General features: G+C 45.4%; 1 protein-coding gene and 1 long non-coding RNA gene across 4 annotated transcripts in view; one reads left to right on the forward strand and one right to left on the reverse strand.

Annotated features, from left to right (window-relative positions):
• The window catches only part of SHISA6 (shisa family member 6), a 278,442-nt gene that overhangs the window by 138,255 nt on the left and 113,659 nt on the right, over positions 1 to 26,528 (forward strand). The gene's annotated exons all lie outside the window — the stretch shown is intronic.
• On the reverse strand, positions 15,773 to 25,479 carry LOC111095892. Of its 3 annotated transcripts, none has more exons than XR_005359513.1 (6): positions 25,359 to 25,479; positions 25,011 to 25,163; positions 20,952 to 21,201; positions 18,249 to 18,364; positions 17,811 to 17,865; positions 15,773 to 16,771 (listed from the first exon to the last, which is right to left on the reverse strand). It is a non-coding gene; the product is annotated as an uncharacterized LOC111095892 (long non-coding RNA). The 3 variants fall into 3 exon arrangements; XR_005359512.1 differs by having other exon boundaries at positions 20,952 to 21,198; positions 25,011 to 25,166; positions 25,359 to 25,467; XR_005359511.1 differs by having other exon boundaries at positions 25,011 to 25,166; positions 25,359 to 25,467.

Raw genomic sequence — 26,528 nt, forward strand, 5'->3', positions numbered from 1 at the left:
CAGTTTGCATGGTGAAAGTGATGTGCTGGTTCCTGTCTGCTTCTCCTCTGATGTTTCTGTTTACCAGGTCCTTTCCATCATGCCAGGAGCCGGATAGAGGGATGTGTGTGCATGTGTGTGTATGAGAGAGTGAGTAAGTTTGGAACAGAGGGGGATCCCTACAGACTTTGCTAAAAGGTAGGAGCTCCAAAGTAACGGCCCCTCTGTAAGAGGCAGACACTTTGCTCACCTGGTCATTCATGCCTTCAGGGTAGCGCATATGAGGAGCACCTGCTCTGTGCCAGACACTGTACTAGCCACTGAAGATACAGCAGACACACTTACAGGCCAGTGAGAAGTGATCGAAAGAAGGAAATACGTGAAGCATGTCAGGTAGGGTTCGAAGCTATGGAACAAAACAGGACACAGAAAGGGAGGGAGATGGCAGTTCATAAAAGCACCACAAGGCTTCAGAGAGAAGTGCCATTTGGGCACAGACTGAAGGAGGTAAGAGGTTTGGGGGAGGGGTCTCCCAGGCCACACAGGGCCAGGGCGGGCCATTTAAGGATCTGGTTGCCTTTCTGGGCAAGATGGAAGACCAAATGGTTTTGGCCTGAGACATTAGGAAGCTGGAAGTGTGCGGGAGGGATAGGGTTTAGGCAGAGGTTGGGAGTGATGTGAATCCAGGCTGGTTCCCTATTAAGTTGTAGATGCTTATTTCAATCAAAGCATCCATGCAGAAATGTCAGGTTCAAGAAAGAAGTTCAGGCTGAGGATATACAGGTGGGGGTTTGTGATGGGTGAACCTAGGAGGCGACACGAGGTCAGCTGGGGAGAGTGTCACTTCCCACACTTCCCTAGTGAGCAAGGCTCTAGGAGGGAGCCACTGGGCACCCAACATGCAGAGCATAGCCTGGAAGCAAGCAATTTAGGGCAGTGTGGGACCTTGGAAATCGAGTGGAAAACAGAACAAGAGTGCCCAAGGGGGACCGTGATCAACTGGGTAAGCCATAGAGTGGTCCAATGAGCTGAAGCCTGAGCAGCGACTACTGGGTACCACCTGGTAACATAGAGGTCATTGGTGAGCTTGGCAGGAGCAGTTGGAGGGAAGAGGCGCATGTGTATCTGATGAAGGCAAGAGAGAATGAATGATGCCTGGGCTGTGCTGTTATGCGATTGGGGCGGACTGGGTGATGAGAAGAGCAGGCGTCATTACGCTATCCTTTCTGGGGGGATGCGTTTGAAATGTCCCATGATAAAAAGCTATAAACGATTCTTTAAAATAAGAGAATGGGAGAAAAAGGATAGACTGCAGGTATGGACAACCCTCTAGAGTTTTAATGTGAAGCAGGGCTGGAGGGAAGTGTGATGGGAAGAGAGTTGTGTTTTGTTTTAAGACTGGAGAAGTCACGGTGCATTTGCATGCTGATTTGAATGGTCCAGTAGAGAAGGGGAAATTGATGATGTATGTGGGTTGGGGAGCGTGGTATTTCAGAGGTGGTGTCCTTGATGAGCAAGAGCAGATCGGATCCACCACGTAGATGGTAGATCTTAGCCAGGAGCAAAATCCGCCAGAGAAATCCACCACAAATGGAAGGCAGAACATTTGGCCCCAGGTACATGCAGGTGGGCATATGCCATTGGTGCTCAGTGATTTGGAGAAGCAAGATCATTAGTTGTGAGCGAGGATGAAGGTAGTCGACCAACCCACTTTGCCCCAGATGATCCAGTTTTAGCACAGAAAAGCCTGTGTCCTAAGAAGCCCCTCAGTCGTGGACAAATGCGCAAGCTTTGTCACCCTAATGAGGACATTTGAGAAACCCCAGTCAGTGTGGCTTCAGAGCATCTTCCATACCCATCTCCAGGGCCCAGAGATGCAGACTGAGGATGCTGCTGGCTGGGGCTGGCCTCTGCATGGCTTCCAGGTGCTCAGAGGACTTGGGACATCCCCAAAATCAGCTAGGAGACATAGACAAGACCAGAGTGCCAGAAGCTGCTGCCATTCCAGGCCCTGCAGAAAGATCCTGAGCAGATCTCATTCTGTCTGAATGATGCTACCTGGAGACCGGGCTGGCTATGGTTAGCACCACTGCCCAGCCAGACTCTCCATGGGGTCTGAGGCAGAGGTAAGGCAGAAGCGTATAGGCTATAGGCTGCACACAGAAGAGGTAGGAGCATTAGAGAAGACCTGAGATCAGAGCTGGAAGTGACCATCCTGATGCCAGTTTGGGAGTCTCAGCAATGAGGGCCATGGTGGGGGATGGCACCCCAGCTGCAAGTCCCCAGATATAAGGACGAAGACCAGTGATCCAGAGGGATGGGGTTGGGCCAGTGGACCTGTCCCTTGAGCATGCGATGAAGCCAGGGATGAGGTCCTAATATACAGAAGGCCTGCAAGTGTTAGCCAGTGAAGGGCCTGGATGAAGGTCCTACCAGGAATAAGGGGCCAGGGCAGGGGAGAGAGAGGACCAGAGCCTTGTGGTCAGTGTGGTAACTGAGAAGTAGAGCGTAAGAGGTGGGAGACCTTTAGGTCATTACAGGGCCCAAGGGATAACATGGGAGTGGCTCTGAACAAAGCAGAGGGACCAGTGAAAACTGAGCTGAGGGGCAGACCTCCACTTATCCAGGGCCCCATGGCTGTAGACAGTATACCCTGGGTGCTGCTACGGTTGCCTGTGGTACCCAGGGCTCGAAATGAGGTCTTCGATTCTAGAAAAGGAAGAAGGGACAGTCAGGCCACCCCCCACACACACACCAGGGTTTGAGCAAAAAGCCTTCAGACCATCCTGTGGATTGTGACAAGGGGGCACCCCTGAACCATTTGACTAAAGAAATCCAGCTTTATTATTTTCATAGTCTAGGATCTGGAGGAGTGAGTGGGCTTCCCTAAGCCAAGGTGTTGGAAGGCTGGACTCCAGATAAAGCACAGAGCTCAGAAGGCATCTGGTCTCCATGGCAACACAGAGCCTGGGAAGTACAATAAGAGCTAGAGGAGGCTGGGTCTGGCCTGCCTGAGACTGGTCTCTGAGAAGCCCATGTGCCACCTGGGAGCCTTCTTCCCTATACTTTCTCCAGAGGCCAGGGTGGGTGAGAAGAAGTGGGAGCCAGGCAGGGAGGAGCTCTTGGCTTCTGGGTCTGAGTCAAGCTGTCTCTGGATCCTTCTGCTCTGTACCGTGGGACAGTGCCCTTTGCTTCCTCTCTGCCTGTTCCCTCCCGATGAATGGCTAATAGCGAGAGCCAGCCTTTGACTGTGTTGTGCGCGGCCTCATCCGGTGGCATTTCACGTGATTCAGTCCCGCACACACAGGCTGAACCTAGGCCTCACGCTTAGGAAAACACGCAGCATCAGTGCGATTCCCTACTTTGTTGCATGGCGTCTACCTCACGTAGTTGTTAATTGCTTAATGTTGACTGCGCCAGAAGCAGGGATAGGTCTGCATGAAGGGTGAAGGTCATCCTCGCCTGGTGAATCCATTGCTCAGCATCACTGCTGATCCAGCAAGGAGAAATAAAGCAGAACCAAACCAGGACCATACCCTGGGGAGTTATCAACTGGATGCTTCCATTTGTGAATTCACCATGAAACCCCCTTTTGTATGTTGGTCCAGCGAACAGGAACACCCATGACCTCTCCCGTCCCTCAGGAACCAGAAAGGGTGTTACGTCCCTTTGGTGGCAGTTAGACCTTGCAGATGGAGCCGAGGAGCATGGTACCCACCAGAGCCAACTTCCTGAGCCATCCAAGGGTCCACTTCTAAGGTAGAACCATCCTGTTTGCCATCAGGAGGCCCACTTGGAGCCTCTTAAGAATGTCAGTTCACAAGTGGACCGTCCTTTTAGATTCATCTCGTTCTAAGGGCAGTGCTTGGGTTGAAACAGCACATGCTGACAGGTCATGTGGCATCTAAGCTGTCATCCAGCTCATGCTACCTTGGTAAATCATGGTGTTGAGAAAAAAATCCCGGTTAATACTTGTCTGTGGGCCTGCTATCTTGGGTCAGCTGGGCTGGTGTAAGGAGAGGAGAGGCGACACAGGGCAAAAAAGGGGGTCAGGATACACTGGGAAATTGCCTTGGGACATTTTGACTCACCTATAGGGCACATGGATGTTCTACTTAGAAGACGAGGAGCCCAGATACAGGTGGATGTCCCGTAGTCTCCAGCAGGGAGGCAAGAGAGATGTCTTGTCCGTACATTGAAATCAGGGAAGCATCAGTCCTCAGTTTTTGCCAGCCTGATTCCTTTTCTGCTCAGCCGGTAGGGAGGCCCAAAGGAAGCCTGGAGCACCCCCGAATCTCAGTGGTCCGTTGAAGTTCCCTGGGAGACGGTAGAGGGTCAAGTTCTTTGGTTTTCCCAGAGGTTGGCATGCTCAGCCAGAGGTCTGGGCTCCTCTGGGCTCTCTGCTTGTTTTGTATTTGCTTGCCAGCGCCAGATCTGAGTTTTCTCTTGCCATGATCCATGGCCCACGTTGACCTCAGCAGCAGGTTTGTGGCCAGTGCACCCTCTTCCTGGCACTGGTCTTGGCACCGACTAGTCATCCAACTTGGGAATCTCCCCTTCTCAGGAGCCAGCCCTTGGCATTGGCTTTCCCTCCTTCTCCACTGCTCATTGCCAAGAGTCTCAGGAACCCTGACAGCTAAGCTATGGGGCTTTCGGGTCTGGGAAGGTTCTGGGAGTGCCATCCCTATGCCAAGCGGGAGTCTGTGGCCAGGAGGCAGCCTCTCAATCCACAGTTGCCAGGGTTTCATGGTGGACAGAATAGTGATGACCTCTGTTCTCAGGGCACCAGTCTCTGGCACGTAACCATATAATTCTATGACTCAGCTTCTGGGCAGATTACAGACGTAGCAGGATGATGGCATGCCAGCCCTTCCTGCCCAGACTCACGGCCTCAGCCTCAGTGTTACCGACCTCCAGGTAGTGATGTAAACCTCCCTCGTTAACAAGGAATGTAGTGAGAAGAAGAGGGCCACTCATGTCAGACAGGCTCATTTACGAGCGGCAGCTTCCCCACCTGCTAGGCATGTGACCTTGACCTCTATGACATTCATCTCCAAGATCAGGTAATAGTGCCAGCTGCCCCACAGGGCTCTGTGCAGATCGTGTGAGATAACACACTCCAGAGCTCTAAGCACTCAAGCAGGGGTTAGCTCTTCATATTGTCAGTGGCTTAAAATGCTGAAGAATCTTACCCCTCAGGGGATAACGTTAGGGCCAGCGCATTGGCATCTCCTAGGAACTCTTTTGAAACACAGACTCTTGGGCTCCACCCTGAGCCTACTGCATCTTGCAGATTCAGACTCGAGTGACCTGTCCCAGATGTCAGCATCAGACTCGAGTGACCTGTCCCAGATGTCAGCATCACAGGGCTTTGTCCATTTCAGTGAAGCTTAGTTCTCAGGTTGGGCCAAGATGAGTATAATAGTGCCTGGCTTCTGGAAATTTCGACTCTGCCAAAAGGGAAGTGCCATAAAATAGATCCCAAGGAGAGTTGGGGGGAGGGCAGGATTTAAGGGAGGAAAACCTTTTCTCTGAGTGAAGGAGTCCTGACCGGCCCTTCTATAAGACATGGGAGTTGGGATGGTCCTCGCAGAGCGGGAAGACTGTGACAAGCCAAGAGTGGGGCAGGCAGTGGTGCCCCTCAGAACAGAGGCAGGGAGATGGAAATGCCAGTGTGACAGGGCACAGGACCGCTTTAGTGGGGTACAGGGAAGTGATGGGGGCCATGAGAATGACATGGGGGCTGGAAATGACACTTGAGAGGTAGATTGGAGGCAGTGCCCTAAACCCTGCCAGGGACAAAATACAGGTTGAGGTCAGAATTCCAGCTGGTTATCCTCACCCATCTTATCCTATCCCTTTCTACTCTTCTGTCTTTGAGAATAAAACTAAAGCCAGGGGCGCCTGGGTGGCTCAGTCAGTTAAGCATCCGGTTCTTGATTTTTCGGCTCAGACCCTGATCTCAGAATCAAGCTCTGCATCAGGCTCTGTGCTCAGCACGGGGTCTGATTGAATTCTCTCTCCCTCCCATTTGCCCCTCTCCTCTCTCTCCCTCTCCCTCTCTCTCTCTCAAATAGATAGATAGATAGATAAATAAATAAATAAATAAATACATAAATAAATACATAAATAAATAAATAAATAAATAGGAACACCTGGATGGCTCCGTGGTTAAGCGTCTGCCTTTGGCTCAGGGCATGACCCCAGGGTCCTGGAATCAAGTCCCGCATCGGGTTCCCTGCAGGGAACCTGCTTCTGCCTCTGCCTGTGTCTCTGCCTCTCTATCTGTGTCTTTTATGAATAAAGTCTTAAAAATAGATAGATAGATAGATAGATAGATAGATAGATAGATAGATAAATAAATAAATAAATAAATAAAATTAGAAAAAAAAAAGAATAAAACTCAGCAAAACAGCACACACCAAGCAGGCCCCCGTGTGACACTGACTCCCTGGGTAGAGATGGACGCAGCAAACTTAGAGTCCACTCCCTGCCTCTATTTCTCCAACTGAGAGCATCCTCCCTGTGCATCAGTCGCGGTGTAGCAGACAGCAGAGCTGAGGGAATCAGAGGAGAGCTCCTGGAGCCAGTGTTCCATGGAGATTCCGCTCCCCCTGCTCCATCCCATCCGTGGGTTTGCCGACTTCAAGCCCTGCAAGTCTCCCTGTATCAGGCCTGTGTCCTCGAGCAAGCCAGAGTGTTGAAGGCTCGTCAGGTCCCTTGTTCTCTGATACTCGGGGGTGATCTCAGGAACAGACCCCTCCTGATGTGAACCACAGCACCGAGTCAGGCAGTTGGCTTTCTCCCCCAGGAGACCTTTGACGTGGAACACCCCTGCGTGTTCCCAGAGTGGCTGGATCTCCTGCCCACACTCCACAGTACATTTAGGAAGACCCCCAGGATACATGCGTGATGTTAGAGGGAGATAATTTTTTTTTCCCCGAGGTTAACTGCAGATGGTTCGTGGCTCCTACCTGAATGCCCTTCCACTGGCAATGCATCAACGTGCAACTGGGTTCACGGGGGCCAAAGCTTATAAAGTATTCATTCCTCGAATAGGATGGCTGTCAGACGCTTGCTCTCATCATCTGCTTGCCAATGAATCCTTTCGCTTTTGCCCTGGGAGAGTAATTCTGGGGGAGCATAATGGTTTTTGGGTTTTTTGTTAAGAGCACTTGAACACAGATGCCCGAGCCCCACATCCATTCAACTGAAATATGGACACCAGCTGCGCCCAGATTGAATCGTGGCAGATTTGACAGAAACTTACGTTTGTGCAGATGAAGGCCAGGGGCCCTCAGCCAGTAGCACCCCTGGCTTCTCAGGGGCTTAAGTAGAAGAATTCTGCGTGCTGTCCTCAGGATCTCTCCTGCCTCACCACTCACACCCAAGTGCATTGCCATTCCATTCTGCTCTTATCTCCTGGCCTTGCCCACTGCTTGCTTCCTCCTCCACCTCCTCCTCCTTCTTTTTCTTCTTCTTCTATTTTTAAGATTTTACTTATTTATTTTGAAAGAGAGAGCATGTGCGTGTGCATTTTGCCAGGGGAGGGGCAAAGGAGAGGGAGAGAGAGGATCTCAAGCCGACTCTGCACGGAGCTCAGAGCCCATGTGGGGCTCTATCCCACAACCATGAGATCATGACGTGAGCTGAAATCAAGAGTTGGATGCTTGGGATGTCTGGGTGGCTCAGTGGTGGAGCATCTGCCTTTGCTCAGGTTGTGACCCTGGGGTCCTGGGATCGAGTCCTGTGTCAGGCTCCCCACAGGGAGCCTGCTTCTCTTTCTGCCTGTGTCTGTGCCTCTCTCTGTGTCTCTCATGAATAAATAAATAAAATCTTTAAAAAAAGAAAAGAGTTGGATGCTTAACCAACTGAGCCCCCCCAGGTATCCCTGCTTGCTCCCCTCTTCACCCAGCATCTCGATCCATGACTCCCTCCCTTCCCATTTAGACAACTCTCAAAGACCTCGCAGGTGGAGATCCGTTCTTGCCCCGCACATCCTGTCCTCTGCTGAGCAGCCAGGGTGATCTTATTCTAACCTCATTTGATCCTAAATATACCTAACCTGACCTGAAGCTCAGACCTCTTGTCACTCTTTGCTTTATAAAACTTCAAAGGCCCTCTACTGGAGCCGGAGTCTTAAATATTAACCCTGACGCTTCCAAACAGCACTTCTGCATCATAAAAAAAAAAAAAAAAAAAAAAAAAAAGAGTTCAGTGGCACGTGGGTGGCTCCATCTGTTGAGCGTCTGACTCTTGATTTCGGCTCAGATGGTGATCTCAGTGTCGTGGGATCGAGCCCTGCATCCAGCTCTTCGCTGGGCTTACGATTCTCTCTCTCCCTCTTCCTCTGCCCATCCCCCACTCCCTTCCTCTCTTAAAAAAAAATCCTGAGTTCAAAACTCCTCTTAAAAGACAATTTGTGTTTATCCTTCCTTACTTCCTCTGTCCATCTATTGACACCGTGACTCAAGAACAAACACATGATATGTGAGGATGGCACTGTCTGGTCCCCGTGTACTGCTTTTCACTGCTCTCTAATCAGAATTGGGCTCTTTCCTGTTCTTCCCTCTCTAGGGTCTTTGCACAGATGATTCCTCTGTCTGGAAAGTTCTCCTATGGCCCATATCAGACCAATCTACTCATTGTTCAGGTCTCTGCTGGAATCTCCCTTCTTTTTTTTTTTTTTTTTTTTTAATTTATTTTTTTATTGGTGTTCAATTTACTAACATACAGAATAACACCCAGTGCCCGTCACCCATTCATCTCCCTTCTGCAGGTTAGACTTCTTGGCCATCGAATGGAACTCAGACCTTCTATTATATTTTCCAGTTTCACTCTTTATATTTCCTTCCCTGTATCCTTCAAACAGTTTTTTTTTTAAATTTGTATAGTTCCCTGCCTGATAGTTGTCTTTGCCATTAACCACACGAGGAGGCACCATGTCTGGAGATGTTTACTGTGTGTTCTTCACGGCTAACACAGTGTCTGGCACGACACTATTGGTGTTCAGTGGATAATGTGAACGAATGAATGAGTGAATGGATGGTTGAATGAATGAATTGAAACAACACTAAAGTGGAAGTTGAGAGACCTGATTTGTTGCAAGTGAATGTGTTCTTGGGAAAATACCTTCACCTCTCTGGCTCTGTGTCTCTCTATTGGTAAACTTTTCTACAAGATAGCTTTTAGTCCTGATATTTCGGGACTTGTGTGTGTGCTAAAACTCAAGGTAGGCAGTTTCCTGTGACCCAAGTCCTCTCCAGAGCTGTTCTCTGCACCCTTAGACCTCTACAAGAATTGATATCTCTTCATTTCTTTGTATCATGGTACTCTTTACAGCTGCAATCATATGTGTTTTATTTTTATTGTTTAAAGATTTTATTTATTTGAAAGAGAGAGCACAGAGGGAGAAAGAGAAGGAGATTCCCTGCTGAGCAGGGAGCCTGATGCAGGGCTGGATCCCAGGACCCTGAGATCATGACCTGAGCCACAGGCAGGTGCTTAACTGACTGAGCCACCCAGGTGCCCCTCACATGAATTTTTAAATAAAGGAGAAGGAGGAGAAGGAGAAGGAGAAGGAGAAGGAGAAGGAGAAGGAGAAGGAGAAGGAGAAGGAGAAGAAGGAGAAGGAGAAGGAGAAAAGAAGAAAAGAAGAAAAGAAGAAGAAGAAGAAGAAGAAGAAGAAGAAGAAGAAGAAGGAAAGAAGGAGAAGAAGAATACAATATAGTCACCATTTTTCATCTTATTTTTTAAACTTAATACAGCTTGGATATCATTCAATACCTGCACATACAGATCTAGATCAGCCTCCTCCCACCCCCACCAATGGCTGCTTAAGAATCCATCCTATTATAACATCATTTTTATAAAATCAATATACTAATTGCTTTTTTACTGCCGCCTTTTTATCCTTTAAATGTTTTTATCTAGAAATAATTTCAGATTTACATAAAAGTATCAAAAATAGTGCAAAAATTCCTGTATACCCTCCAAATCCTCCAAATTTTAATATTTTATTGCATTTGCTTTATCATTCTATGTGTATATATATATATATATATATATACACAACATGTCGTGTATACATTTAACATCTTTAACATCATATGATGCGTATATATAGCATCACATATATACATTTATATTTTTTTCCAAAAATACATATATGTAGGTCTTTAAAAAATATTTGGGAATAAGTTGGAGATATGATGGCCTTCTACCCCTGAATACTTAAGTATGTAATTCCTAAAATCAAAAACTTTCTCTGACATATCCATCGTATGATTATCAAAACAGAAGATTGATGTTGATGGAATACAATTAACTAGTCTGCAGCTTTTATTTCAGTGCACCACCCCTGTCCTTTACAGCAAAGGAGAAACGTTTTCCCTGGTCCAGGGTCAGATATTATTAGGTTTATTTCTAAGTATCTGAACACTTTGGTTGCTGTTTGTCACTGGGTTTTCTCTAGCATTATGACCTCTGGTTGCATTTGCGTATATAAAGGCCTTTGATTTTTTTGGTGTGTTAATTATATATCCTGCTGCCTTAGTGATTTATTGTGTTGTTTGAATTATTTTTATCATTAACATTCCAGATAAACTATTATGTCAGATGCAGATAGAGGTACTATTGCTTCTCCTTTACCCTTATGCCTCTAATTGATTTACCTTTCCTGATTGTGTTAGCTTAATAGTAGAGCATTGAATACTAGTGGTGCTAGAAGGCAGCCTTGCTTCGTTTCAATGTTAGAGAAAATGCTTTCCCATTAAGATACTGTCTTCAGGACCAAGGTAGGTAGGTAGAAGATGGATGGATAGATGGATAGATAATTGGTTCAGATTAATTCATGTTAAAAGCATCCCTTGATTCCTGGGGCACCTGGGTAGCTTGGTAGGTTGAGCGTCATACTCTTGGTTTCAGCTCAGGTCATGACCTCAGGGATTGAGCCCTGCGTCAGCCTCTGCACTCAGCAGGGCATCTGCTTGAGGATTATTTCCCTCTGCTCCTCCCCTGCTCGCTCGCTCACTCGCTCGCACGCTCTCTCTTTCTCTAAAATAAATAAATAAATCTTTTTCTTAAAAAAAGTATCCCTTGATTCCTCTTGAGTTTCTTTTTTAAATCAAGAATAGGCATTGAATTTTGTTAAAGTTTTTTTTCATCATTTATGGAGATACAATCTTAGATTATTCCCCTAAATCTATTAATGTAGTATATAATATTGACAGAATTCCTAACATTGACTCAGTCTTGCATAGAATAGATAAATAGAATAAATAAATAAATAAATAGAATAAATCCCACTTGGTCATATATTATCTTCCAAATATGATATCGGATTCTGTTTGTTAATATTTCATGTAGTATTTTCCTATCACTATTCATGAATGATGTTTGTAGTTTTCTTTCTTGTACTGTCTTTATGTGTCTTTTAGTTTCATCATTACTAAAGCAAATACCACTGGCTTTTCTTTTTAGAGATATTATTTATTTATTCATAAGAGACACAGAGAGAGACAGAAACAGACAGAGGAAGAAGTTCCCTCTGGGGAGCCTCATGCAGGACTCGATCCCAGGTCCCAGGATCATGCCCTGAGGTGAAGGCAGTCAGTCACTCAACTACTGAGCCACCCAGGTGCCCCTATCACTGGCTTTGTTAAAGGAATTGGGAATTACCTTTCCTTTTCAATGCTCTGGAGCTATGTGTATAGCATTAGGACTGTGTCGGCTTTGAAGATTTGAAAGAATTAATCCTAGTGCACCCGAACCTAGCTTATTAGTAATGTTTTCTACAAGGTAGTATTTTTTCCTATTTAATTTATTTTTAAAATCTTGGTATCTAAGTTGGTTATTACGTGGGGTTCTTCTGGTTTTTTGGTTTTTTATTTTTGCTAGTAGTTACCTTTGTACTTAATTGTTCAATGCTTCTTAGTCCCATGTGTTCAAATGTAACTTTTTAAAAAAAATCTGGTTTCTTAGTTTTTTTATTGATATTCTTTAACTTCTGCCTTTTGCCTATGCAACAATCAGTATGTTTATTCTACTTTCTTCTCCCAATTTTTGGTTGTCACATAAATACCACTTGTACATTAGTCCTGTACCCTCTTACCCACCTGAGTTTTAACCTTTTAGTTTGACAAAGGTCTCTCTCTCTCTCTCTTTCTCTCTCCCCCACCTCTCTCTCTCTTCCTCTGAAGTTTAACCAGTCATCACTTGGTTGGATGAAGTTCATCTTCCAATAGATTGCCTAAGGGCTCATGAATACAGAATTCCCTAAGTCTCTATTCCTTGAAACTTGTTCTGTAGCCTTGATGGTTGAACAAAAGTTTGGTTGTAAAATTCTAGGTTCGCCCTTTGTTTCCTTGAGTCTATGAAAATGGTGTTCTATTGTTGCCTTTGTACACTATTGTATACTATTTTTTGAGAAGTCTAATGAAAGTTCGATTCTGACTTTGTAAGCTATTTGATCTTTATGCTTGAGAGGCTTGAGCAATTTTTTCTTTATCTTTGAAGTCTGTTAGTTTTACCTTGGCACCAGAGGTGATCATTCGTCCATTTCCCAGGTACCTTTCGGCTCTTTCAGTATGTACCACCAGAACTTCTTTTAATTTAAAGGTAGTCTTAGTGAATTATGTTTTTATACATTAGTTTTCTTGCCCAGTTTTGTCTTTCTTCTTAAGGGACCCTAATTATAGGTCTGCTATGTTTTCTCTCCTGTCCTCCAGTGCACCACTTTCTAATTCTCATTGCTTTCATCAGTTCATTAATGTGGCTGTGTTTTTACCTTTCCTCAGTACCTTTGGTAAGTTTTATTTATTTATTTATTTTTTGGTAAGTTTTATTTTGATTCCGTTCTCTCTTTGGCCTCTTGCATTTTAGTCTTCAATTTGTCTTTTTCTTCTATCTCTTTTTTTTTAAAATTTTTTATTGGTGTTCAATTTACTAACATACAGAATAACCCCCAGTGCCCGTCACCCATTCACTCCCACCCCCCGCCCTCCTCCCCTTCTACCACCCGTAGTTCGTTTCCCAGAGTTAGCAGTCTTTACATTCTGTCTCCCTTTCTGATATTTCCCACACATTTCTTCTCCCTTCCCTTATATTCCCTTTCACTATTATTTATATTCCCCAAATGAATGAGAACATATAATGTTTGTCCTTCTCCGACTGACTTACTTCACTCAGCATAATACCCTCCAGTTCCATCCACGTTGAAGCAAATGGTGGGTATTTGTCATTTCTAATAGCTGAGTAATATTCCATTGTATACATAAACCACATCTTCTTTATCCATTCATCTTTCGTTGGACACCGAGGCTCCTTCCACAGTTTGGCTATCGTGGCCATTGCTGCTATAAACATCGGGGTGCAGGTGTCCCGGCGTTTCACTGCATCTGTATCTTTGGGGTAAATCCCCAATAGTGCAATTGCTGGGTTGTAGGGCAGGTCTATTTTTAACTCTTTGAGGAACCTCCACACAGTTTTCCAGAGTGGCTGCACCAGTTCACATTCCCACCAACAGTGTAAGAGGGTTCCCTTTTCTCCGCATCCCCTCCAACATTTGTTGTTTCCTGCCTTGTTAATTTGCCCCATTCTCACCGGTGTGAGGTGGTATCTCATTGTGGTTTTGATTTGTATTTCCCTGATGGCAAGTGATGCAGAGCATTTTCTCATATGCATGTTGGCCATGTCTGTGTCTTCCTCTGTGAGATTTCTCTTCATGTCTTTTGCCCATTTCATGATTGGATTGTATTCTCTTTCATTTTTTTCTGTTTATTTTTAATTTTTGAATTTCTCTTCCAAGGTATTTTTATGACTACAAATATGTATTTAAGACTGTTTAATTCATTTTAGCATGTTGTGTTCAGAATTTCTTCACAATTTCTTTTGGGTAGAGTTGGAAGAAAATTATTGCCAGTAGGGGTGTTTGGATTCTCATTTTGGTTTTTAAAGATTTGTATGTATTTTTTAAAAAAATTTTATTTATTATTTATCATAGTCACACAGAGAGAGAGAGAGAGGCAGAGACACAGGCAGAGGGAGGAGGGGAGCCCGATGTGGGATTCAATCCCGGGTCTCCAGGATCGCGCCCTGGGCCAAAGGCAGGCGCCAAACCGCTGCGCCACCCAGGGATCCCAACTTGTATGTATTTATTAATGTTTTTCTACCCATTTCTTTGATACAGCGCAGTGTAGAAGATTCCTATTTTAATGGTAACCTTTTCTATCAATATAGAAAGTACAGTTTCTCTAATTGGCATTATTATTATGGAGAATCTTATTTCCTTTGTCTTACAGGACCCCATTCCCCATCCCTGGGCTTCTTTTTGCCTTTACTAGCCAATCTCCAAAGGGCTTCTCTGTCTTCCTTTTGAGCTTCTTCTTGTCTAAAAACAATGCTATAGAGAACTGCTATGTTGATTTACACGTAGTTACTACTCTGACCTACCAGGACACTTTTCAGTGTTTTCATACCTGGAGTGAACTTTCTTATTCCAACAGTAGTTTTAGAATGTTCTTAGGCCTGCTGCAATCTCCTCTCTTCTCTCTTCCACATATTTTATTCCAGATTCTTTTTGTTCTCCATAGGGCTCATAGCAGGAATGGAAGGACAACTTTCTGAGATTTGTTATATTTTCTTAAAAGTAATTTAAAATGGGGGCATTTTCTGTTTTCTGGCTGTGCTGAGCACATCTCTAGAAATAACAGGGCTGGTATTAAGGCCAGATCTGTGTGATTGTAAAACTTTTAGTTGTGTTATACAACAGAAAGATGGACAGGGTTCATGGAATGTACAGGTGCATGGATAAAGCTACACAAGTGAGCAGCATCTTATTGATCAGCCACAGTGCTCAGCCTCTTTTTGCTGCTGACTCTGGAAAGCCCTACCTGGTGATTATGAATTTACTAATTGTATGTAGGGCTAAATATTATGTCATTGACAGCAATGAAATTATGTCATCACCCCTGTCCTCAGTGGTTGAACTGAGGTTGATTATAAAATTCATTTTACTAGTGTGGCAGTTACAGGAGAACAGGAATTAGAACTTTGTGGGGGGGGTGGGGGGGGAAGAGATTTATTTATTTATTTGAGAGAGAGTCTGCATGTGTGTACATGTGAGTGGAAGGAAGGGGCAGAGAGAGAGGGAGAGAAAGAATCTCAAGCAGACTCTGGACCGACTGAGGAGCTACACACAGGGCTTGATTTCACAACACTAAGATCATGAACTTAGCTGAAATCAAGAGTTGAATGCTCAGCCCTCTGAGCCACCCAGATGGCCCAGATTCAGAATAACGTTTATGGCAATGTTGGGCTGCATGGAAGGTGAGACATTTAAGCAGATGATGACGCAACTCTCAGGCAAAGAACTAGCTTAAACGCCACTGTCAGAGGTCTCTGATACAAAACCAATCTCCAGATCTAAGAACTTCTCTTAGTTTCCATTCCTTCTTCTTTTTTGCCTTTTCTCCAGAATCTGATACTATGGACTTCCCACTCTTACTTGAAAATCATCTCTCATGACGCTAGACTAGAGCTTCTTTTGCTCATGCCTTTTTTTGCCTCCTTCTCCGTGTATACTTACCCTTCCCTCACCCCACAAACCTGCACATTTTCCAAATGCGGTATTGACCCTCTATTTTTCTCTTTCTTAAAACTTTCCCATAAAGGATGTCCTAATGTGCATGACTCCTGGCACCATTCCTAGCCAAATATCCCAAAGCCCTTCTCTTTGCCTTTTTTTAAAAGATTTTATTTATTTATTCATGAGAGACACAGAGAGAGGCAGAAACACAGGCAGAGGGAGAAGCAGGCTCCCTGTGGGGAGCCCGATGCAGGACTCGATCCCAGGACCCCAGGATCACGCCCTGAGCTGAAGGCAGATTCTCAACCACTGAGCCACCCAGGTGCCCAACATGTACAGTTTTTGAGATACAGTTCTCACCTCTCCTATTTCTGTGCTTTCTGGCCCCAGGCCCCTTTCCCTCGCCTAGTGGGGGGTGTTCTGTGCCTCTTAGATCTCATGAGAGAATACACCTTCACAGTCTTCACTCAGAGTTGTTTTATCCAATTAAAACTCTGTCCTTCTCAGCTAATGTGGGAGGGGAAGAGGAGCAGGGAAAAGTGACCCACCAGCTCTTACATGCCCCACCTCTATGAAGGTCTAGTGACTTCCGCTCATTTGCCATTGGTCCACACAAGTGGCCAAGCTTCAGGATAGCAAAGATGTATTCTTGCAGTGGGATGGAAGGAGAGTCAGGCCAGTTAGTAGATAGTATGGGATGTGTCACTTCTGGGTGGAAACTGTAGGCCACGACTCTAAGGAGCTGAGGTGAGCATCAGTAAGGGAATAAGTGAAGGTGTCAATGGGAAGGTACAGATTCTTCCCTTAAGTCAAGGTCATACAGATATTTGGAGTGCTGGTAATTGCACCCCATGGAGATAACTGTGGTGTCCTGCCTCACAGCGTCCTACCCTTAACCTCGAGCCCCGAAGCAGCTCTCTCATGGAGAGGAAGGTTTGCAAGAGAACTCATCCCATGAAGCTTGGGGTCCCAGAGAGGGAGGCCCCTGAGAGCCCACGCTTCTTGGTGGTCATGTTAACACAACTGGGGCTTCATAAAATGCTCTACGTGAAGTTCACACTTAATGGAATCACTCAGAGAACAATCACTCTCAAGACTCAGATTTCACTGGATAAAGTTCAGGAGCTGTCAGGGAACAGAATAGGGTCCGTGCAGGTCCCTGCACCCTTTGTCTCTTCCCATGGGCAGACACTTCCCAGGAGCCACCTGGATGCACAAAATACCAAGAATCTGATTAGATTACCTTTCTTGCAACTGGCAGGTTTGGGGACTCCTTCTGGAAGTTTCTGTAGTGGAGCATGACGAAACCAGCCATCCCTGATACTGACAACAGGGCTTCTTGAGAGAGGGGTCAGAGACTCAGTGCCCTCCCGGCCACCCCATGCGGTTCTGGAAAGGCCCAGGCAGAGTGTACCTGCCAGAGTTGGGACTGCGGTTCGGGTGGATGTGGGCGTAGGGTGGCTGAGACAGGTGCTGGTGCTCAGCCAGCCTCGTCTCCATTTTGACTAATTGGTTTCTCTTTTGTTTTATGGGACTTGACAGCCCTGGTTGTGGCTTTTTGTGGTTGACTACCCCCGGAGTACCTAATTACAGAGGAGATTTTTAAAAGCAACAATGAACACATTTTCTAAATATGTTCTCTGTCCGATCCCTCCCTGGGTAATTGGACGCAGAGAGAAAGGAGGGGGAGAGTGGTATTCCCAGAGGCCTCCTGTCAGGCCTAGGCAGGTCCCACTGGGGCCACTCAGGGCCACAGTCACCTGGAAACCCCAAGGCAGGGATGGCAAGGAGGGTGCCCCGGCCTTGAGGCCACACCTCAAGCACATGAGGCTCTGACACCTGCCTTCTCCCTGACGGCTGAGGCACCCCACCCCCTGAGAGCTAGGTAGGAAATTATACACTTCAGCCAAAGAAGCGAGGTGTTCTGTCAAAAGAAAAAATAAAAATATCGAGCAGCTTCTAGAAAGATCAAAGCCAGACTCAGTAAAAAGCTCCTGGCACAGGTGATTCTGAGACTCATTTCTTTGTTCTTTTGGATGAGAAAGAAGGGTAGTTGCCCTAGGAACAGTGTCCTTACCCATCCACCCATGTGTTCACGTGTTCATTCTGTGCATTTGACCCCCTGCTAGACAGTGGAATGGTCTATCGCCAAGAACCTACCTGGGCAAGGAGGGGCCCCAGGGCATCTGGAGCAGGGTCCTGATCTGGCCCCCCACCAAAAACCAGAAGGAGCCTAGGGACATACCTCTGTAGCCCAGCGCTATGCTGGCTCGGATACCACTGTGCTTCCAACTGCCTCTCTGCAGAGGAAGAGGAAAGAAAATGCCTATAGTTAACTGGCCTGGCTATCTCCTTATGTCTGGCTAGCCACCTCCATCTGCCCTCTCACTGCTTAGAAAGGCCTGGAACTCTCTACCAATTACAAGCTGCAGGCAGACGCTGAGGGGCGGCAGAGTGAGGCATGAATCACAGGGACCTCTCAACTGGAGAGATGTTCTCATAACAGCCAAGGGATGCTCAAAGATGCACAGTAATGCCCTGTTGCACTGCACACACACACACACACACAAACACACAAACACACACGAGCACAAGGAGATTTAACCTCTTTGCCTCTCACCTATCCTTTCCGGAGACTTACATGGAAGTTGTGAGTCATTTTACAGCACAAGAATGACCTCACCTTTGGGCTCACTTTTTTTTTTCTCCATCTGTTCCCAAGACAATCAGAAGGGACTGTGCAGGCCTTCCACGAAAACCTTCCCACTAATGTTCAGACGCAGGTTCTGATCCAGAGACCTGGGGGGGGGGGGGGCGTGACACAGCATTGCTGACAAGTCCCGGGGGGTTGGCACTAGTCCAAGGACAAACTCGAGATACCAAAGTTATAGAGTTAGGGTTCTGACACGGAGTGCACGTGAGACTAATTGGGGGAGCTTTTAAATATCCCGTTGCCCAGGCTGAACCCTGACCAACAAATTCATAGTTCCTGGGGCTGGGACCCGCACATCGTAATTTCTACATCTTTCTGCGTGATACATTTACACAGCCCCGGTTGAGATCCACTGGTCCAGGAGCTGTTTCTTAGCATAGTGGGTCTGTTTCCTAGCATAGTGGGCTCGTGTTCAGCTGCTTAGCTCCCATCCCAACCCTGGACCTGCTACCTACTCTCCAAAATATTTATTTTCCAACCAGCTGGGCACTGCATATTTTTTCCAGATAGCTAGACAATACATATTATCATCACAGAAGAGCTTTTTGAAATGTATCCTTTTCTACAGATAACCAGTAGCAATATAAGCAAAGACTGTACATCCAGTACACTCTCTTTGCATAGAAAATTAATTCTCGATTGTCAGTTAATGGTTTATTGGCTTCTCTCCGTCTCCTGGAGAAGACTGTGTTGTACATTTACACAACTGTGCAGTACATAGACACGCTAGGTGGATGGGGTTAACCTCTTACACAATCCCTCCACTTTTGACTTCCCATCATTTTAGACTCCTTGGTTCTTCCTTAAGAATCCTAAAGAATTGGGACCCCTGGGTGGCTCAGTGGTTGAGCGTCTGCCTCTGGCTCAGGTCATGATACCGAGGTCCTGGGATGTGGGTCCCCACATGGGGCTCCCTGCAGGGAGCCTGCTTCTCCCTCTGCCTGTATCTCTGCCTCTCTTTCTGTGTTTCTCATGAATAAATAAATAAAATCTTTAAAAAAAAAAAAAGAACCCTAAGGAACTAGAATCTTGATTCCCTACATCTTCTACCTTCTTCAATGTCATCTGTGTTTCTGAATTTTGGTACACAATGCCTTTGCCCACCTTGTTGGCATGGCTGGCTCCTACCTGTTTTTCAGCTCTTTCTAGGCTTTGGGAGGACCACACCTCCCCACACCAAGATAGGCACTGCAATTCTAGGCACCTCTGTGCTCTCCCAGCAGTCCATGGCGATGCCTGTTATAATCCTCAGTATATTGTGCAGTATTTGCTGGTTTTCTAATCTGCTTCTCCCATCAGACACTGAGCTGCTTGAGAGTGGGAGTGGCGTGCCCACCTCTCAATGTACACCATCTTGCACAATGCTCATAACATAGCAGAGGCTCAAACAACATTTATTGAATAAACCAATAGTTCCTCTCCTCTTCCGCACCCCCCCCCCGGTTTTTCTATTGGGTTACATAAAATGTACAGAAACTGATCTGCTTTAGCATGATTCTGACTGGCATATTTGCTCAAACCAGTCCATACTCAACAAGAGTATAATTGGAATACCCAGTCCTTCCAAAACCCTGCCAATCATTCTGCTGTGTAAATAGGCACAGGTGATTGGTTCTAATCAAAGTCATTAGGGTGGTTCTGGAATGATCCTGCTGCCATATGTAGATAATTATGGCAGAAGTCTAAATTTTGGATGCTAGCCAATCCAAATAGCATTAGCATGAAGAATTTGCATAGAACAAAAGGAGAAGGATGGCACAGTATTTGGACATAAATAATAATGACTAGTATTTATATAGCATTTTCTATGTGCCAGGCATCCTCTAAGTGGTTTACATATATTAACTCATTTACTCAACAGAACAGCCCCATGAGAGGAGTACTGTTAGTATCTCGGTTTTAGAGGTGGGTAAACTAAGGCTCTGGGAGGGTAGGTAACTTGGCCAAGACGATACAGCTGGTAAATGGAGAGTCTCCACTGGAACCAGGTAGACTAGCTTCGTTTCTGCGCTCTTCACTGCTATACTGCCCTAGCTTCGTTTCTGCGCTCTTCACTGCTATACTGCCCTAGAGGGTGGGATTCTTCTAGAATAGAACTTCAATCATATATCTCAGTATGACTCTCTTAACATACTCCACAGTTCATGTGTTAGTAAACAAGGAACCTAACTTGATTTCTGGGAACAGAATAGACCATCAGGTCTTCCATCCTATTAGAGCAGCAGTCCCCAAATCTTAGGTATACCCAGTTGACTTTTTTTTTCTCTCTCTCTCCCTCTCAAATACGCGCGCGCACACACACAGACATACCCATCTGTCAGGAAGTAGAGACTTAGGAACCTTCAGTGGGCAACTTATCTATAAATGCAAATTAAACACTTTTTTTCACAGTGAGAACAGTGCCGTTTTCCTAGAATTTTATTTCCTTTGGATAGAAGAATGGCAAGCCAGAATCAGGATTTTGGTTTCAGGCTGGTGGTTTCTGAGTCTCACACACTCCTGTTAATGATATCTCTGTGTGTCCTTACTTAATGGTTCTTTTGGGGTCATCCAGGAAGCTAAGGCCCCCTCCTTTGCCCTCTGGGGTGCATCCAATCCCCTTCCCCCATGAAGAAAATGAGAGTGAGGGATCGTTAGCACACAGCCAAGGACCTTCCTGTGAAATGAACTTACCCTCATTCCTGGAGTTTCTGCACCTTTTGTGAGAACCATTTTCTTGGTGATGTCACATTTGAAAAATTAGGACTTGGAGTCAATCTTTTTGCACGACTATTTCTTCCAAGATGTGGTCTCCCCAACGTCTGTAAACAAGTATGACGCGATGTGCTCAGACCAAGTAGACATACTGTCTCTTTCCATCTCTGAAGTTAGTGGAGAGTGTAGGAGCTGATATTTTGAACAAAGTTCTCCATAGCAGACCCTGCTGCGAAAGAAACACGCAGCCAGGTAAGGACTTTACGATAGATAGCTTCCATCTTCTCTGTACCTTTTATCCCACGTGGGAAACCATTAGAACTTAATTTAAAAAGAAAAAAGCATCAGTATCTTGAAAGCAGCAGTTCTCAAAGTGTAGCCCAGACAAGCAGCATCTGCATTACCTGGAAACTTGGTGGAATGCACATTCTTGGGTTCTAGTCGAGACTTCCTGAGTCAGAGACTCTGGGGTGTGGATTTGAAATGTGTGTCCTAATAAGCCCTCCAGGGAGTTCAGACACACCCTTAGGTTTGAGAACCACTGTTATAAAGAACTAGCATAGGGGCACTTGGGTGGCTTAGTGGTTGAGCGTTTGCCTTCGGCTCAGAGTGTGATCCCGGGGTCCTGGATCAAGTCCCTCATCAAGTCCCTGCAGGGAGCCTGCTTCTCCCTCTGCCTATGTCTCTGCCTCTCCTTATGTGTCTCGTGAATAAATAAATAAAATCTTTTATAAAAAAGAGAACTAGGATATAAAATTAAATTATGCTTCTTAAGATACAATCTCACCCAAGAAGATGGGTGCAAGGGATATGTTATTCAAGTATCATGCCCTCAAAGGATATGTCTCAGCTGATGTGTTAGCTAGGAATGAAATTCTTTACCAGGCACGAAGTCAAATTGTAAGGAGCTTGACACAAGCCCCCGGGAAATTGAAGCCATTCATTTATTACTGACCCCAGAAAAACACTTCCCCAGTGTACAAACCATTATTTGCCCATTGATCAAGGCAGGTGGGATGTGGTTGGAGGCTGATGATTAATTCAGATGATTCTTACTTGGAAGAGCTCAGCTGTCTTCCTTGCTATGATATTAAAACCGAAGATTCTGAAAGTTAATTCAACCAGTGACTTTAATCATCCAGGGTGATAGGCTGCACTGAGAGACTAAAGACTGGGGCCTTGGTCACATTCCAATGTTATTGCTTTTAACTGGGGCCATGGCAAGACTCACAGAGCAAATGGAACAAGCACAGTGTGATCTTTAAAATTAGTTACAAAGATCAAAACATTAAAAAAAAAAAAGCTGGAGTGATTTTTCTGAGCATAAAAATGTATTCTTTCAGAAAGAATTAATTTGATAAAATTACTCATTAGACCCATGTATCGTTGTGTCATTATAGTTGCAGTGTCTAAAATAACTTTAACTTTCTGAAGAAGCTGGTATAAAATCTAAAAGTTAAATATCCAATTAGGTCACGCAGTAACCAACTTGCCTTTCCAATACCAATCTGTGGGGAATACTAGTTATGATTACCCTCTGTTGGTTTGAGAAAGGAGCTCTTGGAGTATCATCCCAACCATGTTTGGATGACATCATAAAGGCTCAGAGTTCCCCCCACCCCATGACACCACCACAAATGACCTGGGTAGACCAATGGTTGTGACCTAATGCATTGCTTTTAATACATATATCTTTGATCATCTTCCTTTCTCTGAGTCCAGAGGGCATCAAGATGAAAGGTTTATATAGCGTTGGAAAGAGAGTGGTAAGAAGTCCTAGGCTCACAGAATTCTTTAGGTTGGTAGAAGAGTTCAGCTCTCCTTATCCCCTTCTGTTGGCATAGCCTCAAGCTGTGGGTTAAGACCCAGGAGTTTTAATCTTCCAGAGGTTCAAGAACTCTCCTTGATTCTTAGACCTTCTTTTAAACCAGCCTTGACTCCCTGACATTACAGTCCACAGTGGCAGCTGTTACCAAGAAGGAGTAACTTAAGTTGGCTCTGACCTCACCTTTGCAGCATGAATATCCCTGATCAACACCATCATAGAAGAGGCTGGATGACTTTGCCCAGTTCCCTGAAGCAATATCCATCCACAAACATCACATCGTGCCCATAGGTCCTTCACCTTTGTCTTTTTGAGACTCATAATGACTCTACAAGTTAGGTACAAATGAAGAAAAGGAAGCTCAGAGAGACTGAGCACCTTGTCCAACCTTGCACAGTTCCCAAAGGGCAGAGCTGGTATTTGAGCTCAGGTCCAGTTAGCTTTAGGGTTATGGGAAGGTCTAACTCTAAACCCCGTGGCCTGTTTGAAAGTGGGTCACCCCAATACACTACCTTTCAATAATAACCCTGCTGATTATGTAGAAGTTTCCTAAGTAGAATAAAATTAGTCTTTCCTGGTGCATCTGTTAGGTCCTAGATGCCCCAAGCATGCACTACACCAGTCTGACTGGCTCTAGCCCTAGTTCTGGAGGTAGTAATGGTCAAAGTATGGCCTTTGGACCTATTCCATCAACACTACCTATGAACAGGTTGGAAAAGCACCTTATCAAACCCCATCTGAGACCTCCTGATCAGAAACTCTAGGGATAGGGCCTGGGATTCTGGGTTTCTGCAAGTCATCCACATAGTTCTCCTGCATTGGCCGGGTCTGAGAACCACCGGTCTCACCTCTCCATCTTGGAGGGAACAACACCTATTTCCTCTTTGACCTTGTCAGGTGACTAGCATTCATTTTATTCTGGGTGCTTTAAGTTTTATTTACCACACACATGCCCCATAGGATCCCAATGGGTGTGTTCAAGTGTCTCCAGGCTTTCTGAGATGTGGGGACTTAAAAAAAAATAGGAAGAAGCAGAAAAATTCTACCTCTCCCTTCTGTTTTCTCTAATGAATGCCCACCACATTATGATTTCCCTTTGAAAAGGGCACGTGGTTTTCTTAGTTTCCTTTACCCCCACAAGGATATTTAAAGAAGTTAAGAAAAAGGTTGTCTCTAAATATGTGAGGCTGTTGCTTCTTAACAGCAACTTGTAGTGGAAAGATGAGCTTTGGAGACCTATGGAACTGTGGGTAAATAGCCTTCCTACTTTCCTGGCTTTGAGACTTTGAGAAAGAATCCGTTCAAATCTCTGAACTTCCCCCACCCCTACCATATTTTGATGTTAAGAAAATCATGCCACATAGGGCTGTTGTGGGAATTGTATGATGTAGGAGGTGCCCAGCACAGCACCTGACATATTGTAGGTATTAAATAAATAACAACCATTAATATTATTGAGAGTGAAATTGGTCTTATTTCCTCAGGAATAGAGTATGGAAGCCTCTGGAAAAATGTGGTGTATGGCCTTCAGGAAAAATATAATGTATTAAAACTATAATTCTGTTTAAGCTCTCCTGCATGTTTTTGAGTTTTGAAAGGAAATCATGTCTTGAAGATCTAGACTTCTGAAAACTGGCTCTATGGCTTGATGTCCTGTCCATTCTGGCAGTCCCACCACTGAGTATTGTGTCCATCCCCTTTGTCCTTATGCATACCTCACAGGAGCAATGTGGAAAGCACTAGAAAAGAGGACTTTGACCAGTGGGTGAAAGCAGTAAGTAGGCAGGTTACCGGATAGCTGGATGTCACTTTCTAACAATTAGGGGGAGACTCCATGGAACGAGGAGCCTGCCACAGATGTCCTGAGTGGGGTTTATTGGAGGTAGGTAGGATAGGTTATTTCCACATCCTTCCCAACTATGAGAGCCTTCGGAATAGGATTCCCATCCGCCTGGCTCCCTCCACTAGCAGGTGTGCAGATAAGCCCAAGTGCCTATTCAAATGATTGAGTGAAAGAATGAATGAATAAGTGAATGAGTGAATTAGTGGCTTCCCTTTGATTCTGCACCCCCAGGCCACTGTACCATTCTACACCTGCCATCACTGACTGTCCTAACTCCACTCGGACTTTGAGTAACACACTCTTCTGGTTGCAATTATGTTGAGTGCAAGTAACAGCAAACCAGCCCTTATACTAAAAGGAGTTGATTTACCTGCCAAAAAAAGAAGCCTCTTCTTCCCCTCAGGGCTGCTTGATGGCTGGAAAGTTCCAGCTGTCACATGGTCCTCGCATTCTTACAGAAGAGCAAGGATGGAGAAGAGTATTGCCAGCTCATACCCACTTCTGCTTCTGAACCACTTCTCTGCTGCTGGACAGACCATCACACCAGGACATTAGCAACAACCATTCATTGGACTCATGTCTATGTGGGGAGGCAGTTGGGGCAGGCTCGACTGGGCAGGGGTTTTCTTTGTGGGGTTTCCTAGTGTGTCAGCAGGGTGGATCAGCCTCTGGAGGATCAGCACCTGGCCACCTGCTCGTCATCCTTCCACTGGCTCACCTGGGCTGGTCCTGCCCGCCCCCCCTGCAGCATTTCCAGGAGAGGGCAGAAGCACCCTAAGCCTCTTGAGCCCGGGCCTCGGGACCATCACTTTGTGTCATCTGCTGGCCAGAGCAAATCTGGCAGTCAGAAGCTGGAAAAAAACAGATCCCCGCCCTCCTGATAGGAGTCACTGCAAAGTCACAAAGCCCAGAGATATGCTCCTCAGGGGGGGCTGGAGAGGGGAGGCCATTCATCTAGGGCAGAGTCATTAGCCAAAACTGAAACTGGCAACTTGCCTTCTTCCTTCCTGCCTCTCTCCTCCCTCTCCCCCCTTCTCTTTCTTTTTTTGTAGGCTTTACCAGACCCTGTAATAATGACGAGCCAGGGAAAAGGGCGTGCTGGGAGAGAGTGCTGGGATAAAGCACTTTGCGGTACCCACCGTATCATTTAACCCCCATCCTTGACTTTGCTAATAAAGTTCTTTTCGGACCAGCATCCCTATTAGACTGTCAGAAACCACAGCCTCAGTGAATTTCTACTGACATACCCCTTGAAGCAGTTCATTTTGGCCCAGGCAGCCCTCAAACCCTGTTCCTGTTGAGCTGTTAAAGGAGGAGGAGTGATAACAGACAATATGCCTCTTTTCTTTCTGCTACTACCCCCTCCCTGCCATTGAAATGTCAGCGCTAATTCTTGCAAAGTATCTGTGAGTACAGAAGGGCCACCTCGCTTCCCTGCTGTGTTGGTAGCTCTCCCTAGAAACATACTCTGTGATAAGGTATGAAAGGAGACCTTCAAAACCCTGCATATAATAATACTTCTCCCTAAGGATATTTATTTGAAAGCCAAATGATTTGTAAATAGCATATAGGTAAATAATCATCTGGATACAGGAACTTGCTGGCTACATTGGCATTTCAGGGATATTATATATGTACATATATATACATACACATATAGATGTCTATACACGTGTATACACATGTGTATACACATATATATGTATGTATACATGTATACACACGCATACACTTATACATACCATATGTATATACATATATACATATACATGCATGCACTATATATGTATATATACATATATGCACATGTATACACACTATAGGTGTACCTATATATACATGTATACACACTATATAAGTACACATATGCACACTTATACACACTATA

Source organism: Canis lupus, chromosome 5, assembly GCF_011100685.1.
Source record: "Canis lupus familiaris isolate Mischka breed German Shepherd chromosome 5, alternate assembly UU_Cfam_GSD_1.0, whole genome shotgun sequence".
NCBI classification, from domain to species: domain Eukaryota; kingdom Metazoa; phylum Chordata; class Mammalia; order Carnivora; family Canidae; genus Canis; species Canis lupus.